Here is an 11,201-nt window from a genome sequence, read left to right on the forward strand (position 1 = left end):
GCAGCGGTGGGGAGGGGGGTGTTCGTGGGATTGCGAGACGGTTTGAAAAGAAATATATTTTAATCTTAAGAATAAATAGTACAAATAAATATTTTCTTATTATCAAAGACAGAACTGACGAGTATTTAAAAAATCATTTTAAATAATTAAAAAATTTTAAAATCACTGTGACACGAGGCTCAGTCTGACTGAAAACACACCACTGCATGTGGAAAACGTGACCACAGAAATAAATACATTTATCATTCACAAATCTAGAAATGCTGAGGAAATGATGGACACTCTGCCCGAGTCGTCTGGACCGTCCACTCCTACTAACACATAGCAGAAAGAACTCATCTGATCAAAGTAAGAAACATGAAAAATTAAGCAGAATTCATAAAGTCTGGGTTCACTGCTCTGTTGTTGATGCTCTTCATCATCCTCACGGCAGAATCTGTTCAGAAATATGAAGCCTGGAAAGTCTTCTGGAGACAAAACTCTCATGTTGAAAAACCTAGAGATTGTTTTCACCAAAAACAGAAGGAAAGAGTCAAAAACACAACAAACCAACATAACTGCTAAAATGCCCTGGAGGCATCTTATGATGTGGCACACTTAATATAGTGGTCCAAAAAGTCGGACATGGCCGAGAAACCCCATAAAGCTGGCTGCTGTGGCTCTGTGTCTGACCATAGATGCCGAGAAAAGAGCAGCTTTTAACCTTCCCGATGTTCAGTAACACACCGAGTATACGGCCAAAGACATTAAGAAAGGTTCGGCTAAATAAAGCTGATAAAATGATTATTATGAAGTAATTATAGTTAAAATGTAAAATAGTAAATATTGTTAAAATGTTGTGAAATGTTTAAAGCTGGTAGTTTCGTTTGTGTGTTTGTGTACTGTGGAGTCGCGAGTTCTTATCGATCTTAATCTGGAGATCATTGGATTATGAGTTTGAGAGCCGCTGCATTACAGCACACTGATTTATTTTCTTTATTCCAGCTTTTAGGAAGTCATGGTCAGAGGTCAGTGTGGGTGTGTCCTTAAGACATCATGTGGGTCTTAGGAAACACTAGGAAAGGAGAGAAGTCATTAGCATTCTATTAGTGTGTATGTATAGTTAGATATTTATGGAGGCGTGTTTTTTTTTATGTATGAGCAAGATGGACACACCCACTTACCCATAGACAAACCCTCCTCTGTTGGACAGATATGAGGAAGCATGTGATCTTCTGGAAAACCCCAAGTGCTCTAATTCTAAGTCCACAAGGAAACATCTCTCAGATGCAAAACTGAAAAAGACACTGAAAACTATCATCAATTCTAAAATTAGCTTGTGGCTGTGTTTACACTTAACATAAAAGCTGTATGTTCAAGGATAACACACACACACACACACACAGACACACACACACATTATAAATGTATATCTATGCTGCTGTGTGGCACCTTCTTTTTTATTAGATGAATCTAAACACTGCTATAACACACATCCATTACACATGTGCTAATTTAGCTAACATGCTAGGTAATTGAACGTATACTATAAACCTTGAGATTCTTCTGTAGCCTCATCTACAATCATTTCTATTGATTCAGCTCAACAATTCGGGTCCTCTTTAGCCGGAATGTATGGGAATATTTTCATTACTAAAAGTTTGGGACACAGCCAAAGTGTTTTTCAGGAAATAAACAGCGGCTATGTTCCAGAAATTCTGTTTTTCTGTTAAATCATCGTTGAAATATTCAGACTTGTTCACATTTTTATTTTTTATGGATTTTCATGTTTGAACCTCTAACTATGTGTTTTTTAGCAATGTCTTCTTTAATTCTTTTCTGTATATAAATGGAAAAAAAGGTGAGCTGCAGGTTTCAGAAACTCTTCTTTACAGCTCTCTGTAGTTTGTGTTTTATTTAGTGCCTTACAGGAGCATCACTGACTCTATCATTAAGATGAGCTTTATTTCCTGTCTGTTTTAGACAAATTAAAAAAATTAATAGTAAAATAAATATCCAGTAAAAAGATTTAGAGCAGAAAAACACAGCATGTTGTAATCATGAAGGTTTTGTGATGTTGATTTGATGCTCACGTGAATTAAACAACATTATTTTAAAAGTTTTGTCTCTGTGTCACTTTAATGATTCAGTTCTTTAAAACTTCTGTCTAAATGAATCACTGATTCTCTTTATTTATTGTTTTATTGATGACGTTCTTGCCAGTGATCACTTTAATGTTTTTTAAGGTTTTGATTCATTTGATACTAATTTAAACTTATTAGTGTAATTTGATTAACCCTAACCCTAACCCTAACTGCGAGTCAGTTAAACTGTAAAGCTGTTACTTGATTCTCTACTGTGATTAAATTTAAATGTTTTTATTTACTTGAGTTTCCAGTGCAACTTAAATGTGTTGAAATTACCATGTGAATCAAATAAGTTGCTATTTATTGTGCTTTAATTATTTATTATTTACATATTTTTAACTAAAAAAAATCCATTTTTAAAAAACTTTAATAAGGAGATGTTCCTTATGTTTGGTTTTAATTGGGAATTAATTTACACACAGCTTTAACATCCAGTGTGTCCTGTACTCCCTCAGATAACACACACACACACACACGTGCATCATTGTAATAATGTGTGTAATTCTCATACATGATTAATGCTGGTCAATCTGATATTAAAAGCGTGAAACAATGATTTTCTCTTTTGATCATGTGATTTGCAGATTAGATTCAAGATTCAAGAATCTTTATTGTCATTTCGCCCACATGTATCTGACGCAGTACAGAGTGAAATGAAACAGCGTTTCTCCAGGACCTGGTGCTACAGAAACATACAACATAAGGATCAAACACAAGAACACCACAGAGCTAGGACAGGAGTTTGTCCAAGCCACAGAAAGTGCAGAGTGTGCAGCTAGGTGCAAACAGAGCAACGACAAGACAGTGCAGAAACAATAAATACAAAAAGACAACACAAAAAACACAGGACACTTAGCACCGAAAAAAGAAAAAGAACGTGCAGTGAAATGTAAATGAAATGATGTACAAAAAACAGGTAACATATAACATTATATATAATATAAGGAATATATATATAAGGAAGGGAGATGGGCTTTCCTCAGCCTCCTCAGGAAGTAGAGGCGCTGCTGGGCTTTCTTGGTGATGGAGCTGGTGTTGAGTGACCAGGTGAAGTTCTCCACCAGATGGACACCAAGGAATTTGATGCTCTTGACGATCTCCACCGAGGATCTGTCGATGGACAGTGGAGAATGGTCACTCTGTGCTCTCCTGAAGTCAACAACCATCTCTTTGGTCTTGTTGATGTTCAGGGAGAGGTTGTTGGCTCTACACCAGGCTGTTAGATGTTGCACCTCCTCTCTGTATGCTGACTCGTCGTTCTTGCTGATGAGATCCACCACGGTCGTGTCATCGGAGAACTTGATGATGTGGTTGGAGCTGTTCATTGCTGCACAGTCGTGAGTCAGCAGAGTGACCAGCAGTGGACTGAGCACACAGCCCTGAGGAGCTCCAGTGTTCAGTGTGGTGGTGCTGGAGATACTGTTCCCGATCTGGACTGACTGAGGTCTCCCAGTCAGGAAATCCAGGATCCAGTTGCAGAGAGAGGGGTTCAGGCCCAGGAGACTCAGCTTCTTAATCAGCTGCTGAGGGATGATTGTGTTGAATACTGAACTGAAATCTATGAACAGCATTCGAACGTAGGAGTCCTTACAGTCCAGGTGTGTGAGGGCCAGATGGAGGGTTGTGGTGATGGCGTCGTCCGTGGAACGGTTAGGACGATACGCAAACTGCAAGGGGTCCAGCAAGGGTGGTAGCTGTGACTTGATGTGCCTCATGACGAGCCTCTCGAAGCATTTCATCACGATTGGTGTGAGTGCGACGGGACGGTAGTCATTGAGGCAGGAAACCGTGGACTTCTTTGGCACAGGGACGATGATCGTTGTCTTTAGGCACGTAGGGATGATGGAGCTGCTCAGCGAGATGTTGAAGATGTCAGTGAAGACATCTGCTAGCTGCTCTGCACACTCCCTGAGAACTCTGCCAGGAATGTTGTCTGGTCCAGCAGACTTCCGTGGGTTAACTCTGCATAGAGTTCTCCTCACATCAGCCGTGGTGAGACAGAGCACTGGGTCATTAGGAGGAGGGATGGTCTTCCTCGCTGTTGTGTTGTTCTGTGCCTCAAACCGAGCGTAGAAGTCGTTCAGAGCATCTGGAAGGGAGGCGTCACTGTCACAGGCAGGTGAAGTTGTCCTGTAGTTGGTGATCGCCTGGATGCCCTGCCACATGCGCCGGGAGTCTTCACTGTTCTGGAAGTGGCCGTGGATTCTCTGGGCGTGTGCACGCTTTGCCTCTCTGATGGCTCGGGACAGTTTGGCCCTTGCAATTTTTAAGGCCGCCCTGTCCCCTGATCTGAAGGCAAAGTCTCTCGACTTCAGGAGAGCACGCACTTTTGCAGTCATCCACAACTTCTGATTGGAATGTGTGGTGATGGTCTTGGAGACAGTCACGTCATCGATGCATTTTCCGATGTAGCCGGTCACTGATGCCAGTCAATGTTGGTTGCAGCCTCCCTAAACATGTCCCAGTCAGTGCACTCAAAACAGTCCTGAAGAGCAGAGATGGCTCCTGCTGGCCAGGTCTTAACCTGTTTCAGAACCGGTTTAGAGTGTCTGACGAGTGGTCTGTATGCTGGAATCAACATAACAGAGATGTGGTCTGAGTAGCCGAGGTGGGGGCGGGGCTCCACACGATACGTGCTGGGAATGTTTGTGTAAACAACATCCAGCGTGTTCGTCCCTCTCGTAGGAAAGTCCACATGCTGATGGAATTTAGGGAGCACTGTTCTGAGATTTGCATGATTGAAATCTCCGGCGATGATAAACAGTCCGTCGGGGTGAACATTCTGCAGCTCGCTAATAGCTCCGTAGAGCTCACACAGAGCCTCCAGCTTTAGCGCTGGGTGGAATGTACACTCCGATAATGAGAGTAGTGGTGAATTCCCGGGGTAAATAAAAAGGTCTGTATCTAACAGTCACAAACTCCACTAGTGATGAGCAGTAGTTAGACACAAGCACAGAGTCCTCACACCATTCCGTGTTGATGTAAACACACACACCACCACCGCGAGTCTTACCGCACAGAGCTGCATTCAGCTCCGAGCTGCATTCCGCACAGAGCTGAAACACTGTTAGCCCAGCTAGCTGAATTCTGTCGCTGAGCCACGTCTCTGTGAAAACAAAGAAGCAGCAGTCTCTGTACTCATGCCATGTAGTTCGCTGGAGTCGGATGTAGTCCAGTTTATTACCCAGGAAGCAGACGTTGGACAAGATGATGGAAGGGAGTGCCGGCCGGCTAGGGTTTGTTGTTAGCCTAGCACGGACACCCGCCCGTTTTCCGTGCTTCCACTTCCTCGAACACCGCTTGCGACGTCCTCTCTCCCGGCCACCGACATCAGGCGATGCCGGGGACTGAAGGCCTGGTCTTCGCAGCAAGCTGAGGTCGCAAAGTTTGCAGAGTACATCATCATGCATGATTTCTGAGCTGTAGTTTCATCTGGTGGTCGTATACACGAACACCACGGTCTTTGGTGTCCATGCACCTTGAAATTCGGGCTAAAACAAAGAAATAGCAACATTCCGGAGTGGCTGCTGCGTGCTACTGCCGCGCCGCCATCTTGGAGGAACCAAGATTATATTCATGTTGCTGTAAATTTAATTATTATTGTAAATGTATGGAGTGAAAGATTGGAATTTTATTTCCCAGCAGGCACTAGGCTCATGATTCTCAGTCTGTAAAACAACACTGATGAGTCTTGTTCTTCTTCCTGTTCTGTTATCTCTTAAAACTGAGGAAAAGACCACAGTAAAGTTTTAAAAAAAAAAGCCCTGATGTTTGTTTGGAATTAAAATGTACAGATTAATTTATAGAATATTAACATTTACATTGCATTAGAATAACTGAACTAAAATAAAAAATAATAACAAATAAAGAGAAGAATGTTTGCCATCACTGCACACTTACTGAATTCTGTGAAACTGAAGATTAACGTCATGGTACTCACAGGTCCAGACCACCAGAGGGAGCCCTCACCTGAATACTGACTGTGCACAAGTGGTTTCCTGTTTCCTGTTTCTAGGAATTTTAAGCAGCATGCTCCCTCTGATCCAACGTGAAGCATTGTTTCCTTGTGTCATGTGCCAAGCCTTGCTGTTACTAGCCTTTCTGATTGATATATGTGTATGATCCTTGCCTGTTTTCCCTGATTCTATGGTTCCCAATTTCTGTTTTGGTTTTGGTCGCTTAGTTATTGCTTTTCCGGTTTTTGATCCTTTGCCTGCCTCACTGTTACTGATTCTGCCTGCTGATTTCAATAAAGATCCGCATATGGATTCTACCTCTCCTGCGTCCAGCGAGTCCTTACAGAATGCTTCGCCCGATATGAGTCCAGCAGATATGCGAGCTGCTCTGTGGCAACAATGTGTCCTCATCCGGGCCTATCAAGCGGAAGTGGAATCGCTGAAAGCCACTAACCAACAACTGCAGCTACAACCAGCTAGCCAAGCCACTGATGACACGCCTGCCTCGAGTTCTTGCGGTGAGCTCCCCCACTTTGCTGTCCCGGAGAAATTCGATGGTTCAGCCGACAAATGCCGAGGATTTCTGCGCCAGTGCAACAACTTTTTCAGCCAACAGCCAGAAGCCTACGGCGCGTTTATGCTATCTCTACTTACGGGCAAAGCTCTGGATTGGGCGTCGGCTGTTTGGGATTCCGATTCCCAAGTAAAAACATCAGTGAACTATTTCGCTAATCTTATTAAAGTGTTCGAATACCCAGCGGGAGGGAAGGACATTTCAGTTCAGCTACTGGAGCTGCGCCAAGGCTCAGACACGTCGGGGGATTATGCTGTTAAGTTTCGCACATTGGCGGCCCAGTCGGGATGGAATGTGCCTTCACTCATGGCTGTTTTCCGTGAAGGACTTAATGTGGAACTGAAAGCCGACATGGCATGTAGAGATACAGATGTCACTCTCTCTCAGTACATTACCACAGCCATTCACCTCGATAATCTGACTGATGAGTGACGAGACTGATTCCTCTGAACCCATGCAATTCGGACGGGCCTGAGTCACCGCTGAGGAACGAGAGCGCCACGTCCAGAATCACCTTCTGCTTCTACTGTGGAAAAGCGGGTTATAGAGTGTACAAATGTCCTGAGAACACGTCACAGCCAAGGTAGACAGCCAAGGTAGAGACTCATATATTTTCAAACAAAGTATCTGTTCCTGTTCGTGCAGCCCTTGCTGACTCAGGTTTTTATGTCACAGCGCTAATTGATTCTGGTTCCGTGGTCAATCTCATTGATCAACACCTGGTTAAACAGTTCAAGATTCCTGTAATTCCATGTACTCCTCCATTAAAAATCACTGCCGTAAACGACCAGCCCATAGAAGAAGGCTTAATCTGCCATCAGACGATCTCCATTGATCTTCAGATTGGATTATTTCATCATGAAACCACCGCCTTCTTTGTTATTGTATCTCCATCTAACCCTGTCGTCCTGGGCCTTCCTTGGCTACAAAGCCATGATCCACTCATCTCATGGACATCTTAAAGTGGTCTTCTCACTGCCATGAGAACTGTATTGCACTTCATCTTTCACGTTCATGCTGTTCCATGTCCATTGAAAGTCCCATCGCCACAGCCACCACCATTCTTCCTAGGGAATATCATGACCTCCAGGAAGTATTCAGTAAAGAGAGAGCAGCCAAGCTTCCCCAACATCATCCCTGGGATTCGCCATTGAAATCTTACCTCATACCACACCACCTAAGAGTAAAGTTTACCCTCTCTCCATTCCTGAGAAGCAAGCCATGAAGGAATACATACAAGAGGCTCTTGCTACTGGATATATCCGACCATCTACATCCCCGGCCGCAGCAGGCTTCTTCTTTGTGGAAAAAAAAATGGCGGTCTTCGTCCATGTATTGATTACCGGGGACTGAACGCCATAACAGTTCCCTACCCCTATCCTCTACCACTCATTCCTGCCACCCTTGAACAGCTCCAAGGGGCCAAGGTGTTCACCAAGCTAGATCTACGAAGCACCTACAACCTGATCAGGATCAGGAAGGGGGACGAATGGAAGACAGCCTTTCATGCTACTCACGGACACTACAAATACCAAGTTATGCCTTATGGCCTCATGAATGATTCTGCTGTATTTCAGTCCCTGATAAACGAGGTCTTCAGAGATATGTTGAATCGCTATGTCATCGCATACATTGACGACATCCTCATCTACTCCCCCGATCATCAGCAACACATCAAGAATGTTCGAGCTGTCCTGCGTCGGCTTGTAGAACATCATCTGTATGCTTAACTGGAGAAGTGTGAGTTTCACCAGACATCTGTGTCTTTTCTGGGTTACGTCATTTCTCAAGGGGGAGTGGAGATGGACCAGTGTAAAGTGTTGGCGATCACAGCCTGGCCTGAGCCTACCACAGTCAAAGACCTACAACATTTTTTGGGGTTTGCCAACTTCTACCACCGCTTTATTCGTAACTATAGTACCATTGCAAGCCCTCTCACGTCTCTATTGAAAGGGAAACCACGTTATCTCAAGTGGACTCACTCTGCCAAGAAAGCTTTCCAACAGTTAAAGCAAAGCTTCACTTCCGCTCCCATCCTCTGCCATCCCAGACCTGACCTTCCTTTCATTGTCGAGGTAGATGCCTCTAGTAGTGTGATAGGAGCAGTCCTGTCACAGCGACAACCTGGTTCCGGAAAGGTCCACCCATGTGCCTTCTTTTCCAGAAAGCTCACACCAGCTGAGGCAAATTATGACGTGGGAAACGGAGAACTGTTATCCATGAAAGCGGCCTTAGAAGAGTGGAGGCACTGGTTGGAAGGAGCCAATCACCCATTTTTGATCATCACCGATCATAAGAATCTTACATATCTCTGTGAAGCCAAGAGACTAAATCCTTGTCAAGCCAGATGGACACTATTCTTCTCCAGATTCAAGTTCTCTGTCACGTACCAACCTGGCTCTAAGAATGGCAAAGCTGATGCTCTCTCTAGACTCCATGACACCACAAGTTAACCCGCATCCCCTGAGCCCATCCTACCTCTGTCTGTTCTCATAGCACCAGTTCAATGGGACATTCTTAGGGAGATCAAACCCAGCGCTCTGAGCCGCCTCTGCCCAACTGCCCTCCAGCTAAAGTGTTCGGTCCCGCCACCTTGCGGACCCAGCTTATACAATGGACTCACGAGAGCCTGAGCACAGGACACCCAGGTATCCACAGAACTACCCAGCTGATCCAGCAGAGGTTTTGGTGGCCATCCCTACACCGTGACGTTGAGCAGTACGTCAGGTCCTGCGGCAGGTGCGTCCAGTCACAAACTGCCAGTTACCTGAGGGTTTCTTGGAGCCGTAACCGATATCCATTGACTTCCTCACAGACCTCCCAGTATCTCATGGGTTCACCACCGTCATGGTTATCATCGATCGCTTCTCTAAAGGCTGCAGATTAGTCCCAATGAAAGGGCTCCCCACTTCCATGGAAACCACACAGGCCGTGTTTCAACATGTGTTCAGCACTTATGGTCTTCCAGAGGACATTGTGTCTGACCGGGGAACCCAGTTCACGTTCCGTGTTTGGCTCGAGTTCTGCTGCCAGCTAGGCATCAGCGTCAGCCTGAGTTCTGGTTACCACCCACAGTCTAATGGTCAAGTGAAACGTCTCAACCAAGAACTGGGGAGGTTTCTTCGGATCTACTGCAGCCGTGAACAGCAAAGGTGGAGTGAGTTCCTACCCTGAGTCGAATATGCTCAGAATTCATTACGTCATTCATCTACTGCGTTGACTCCGTTTCAGTGCATTCTAGGTTATCAGCCTCCACTCTTCCCCTGGTCTGAGGAGCCATCTTGTGTCCCTAGTGTGGAGGATTGGTCTAGACGGAGTCAGGAGGTCTGGGAACGGGCCCATGTGAGACTTCAATGGGCTGTGAGGAGACAGGAGATTCAGGCGAACCGCCGGCGACGCCCTCAGCATGATTACCAAGTGGGCCAGAAGGTATGGCTCTCTACAAAGAATCTCAGACTTAAACTACCATGTAAGAAACTCAGTCCCCTATTCATAGGCCTGTTCAAGATCGTCCGGCAAATTAACCCAGTCTACTCTCCTAGAGCTTCCCCCAGCCTACTGCATCTCTCCCACTTTCCACGTGTCCCTGCTCAAGCCCCATCACAAACCCACCGGCTCCGCCCCCTCGCCTCTGGAACCGCCTCCGCCCCTGGACATTGATGGCACGTTGGCATACCAGGTCCGTGCCCTGCTGAACTCTTGCCGCAGAGGTGGAAGGCTATAGTATAGAGGGGGGGGTTAACGGTACTCACAGGTCCAGACCACCAGAGAGAGCCCTCACCTGAATAGTGACTGTGCACATGTGGTTTCCTGTTTCTAGGACTTTTAAGCAGCATGCTCCCTCTGATCCAACGCAAAGCATTGTTTCCTTGTGTCATGTGCCAAGCCTTGCTGTTACTAGCCTTTCTGACTGATATATGTGTATGATCTTTGCCTGTTTTCCTGATTCTACGGTTCCCGGTTTCTGTTTTGGTTTTGGTCGCTTAGTTATTGCTTTTCCGGTTTTTGATCCTTTGCCTGCCTCACTGTTACTGATTCTGCCTGCTGATTTCAATAAAGATCCGCATATGGATTCTACCTCTCCTGCTTCCAGCGAGTCCTTACAATTAACCTCTGAAATCTGATTAATGATGTAATGAGTATATCATCATCCACACTGAATCATATAAAAATATAAAACAATAATATTATATTTAAATAATCTGTTGTTATCATGAATCTGAAACATTATTGTCTGATGTTACTTTATTAAGCTCTTAAATCTCTAATCTGATTGGTTGTCTTGGTGATTAATTGACTGTTGAGAGTTTTGTGTGTGTGTGTGTGTAAAATGGTAATAAATCCTGTTTAATCCTCACTTTACTCACTTTATGAAGAATCTCAGGAGAGTCACGGAAATGGAAATCTTTAATCACTTTGATAAGTGTTTATTGTCCTGTGGGACATTTAACACACGTCATCCTGTTCAGTCCTGTGTGTGTGTGTATAAAAACTCACGTTCTCCCTCAGATTCAGTTGTTTATTTGACAGTTACCGTGTTGTGGT

At 44.7% G+C, this 11,201-nt stretch overlaps 1 protein-coding gene across 3 annotated transcripts in view; it reads left to right on the forward strand.

Annotated features, from left to right (window-relative positions):
- Positions 1-2,091, forward strand: part of itga7 (integrin, alpha 7) — a 46,057-nt gene extending 43,966 nt beyond the window's left edge. For 2 of the 3 annotated variants that reach the window (XM_058374003.1, XM_058374004.1), the window contains exon 25: positions 1-2,090. This exon is cut by the window's left edge and continues 528 nt beyond it. The gene's annotated coding sequence lies outside the window, so the exon portion shown is untranslated. The other variant, XM_058374001.1, reaches the window with a different exon arrangement.
- The last annotated feature ends 9,110 nt before the right edge of the window (positions 2,092-11,201 follow it).

Source organism: Hemibagrus wyckioides, linkage group LG21, assembly GCF_019097595.1.
Source record: "Hemibagrus wyckioides isolate EC202008001 linkage group LG21, SWU_Hwy_1.0, whole genome shotgun sequence".
Lineage (NCBI taxonomy): Eukaryota > Metazoa > Chordata > Actinopteri > Siluriformes > Bagridae > Hemibagrus > Hemibagrus wyckioides.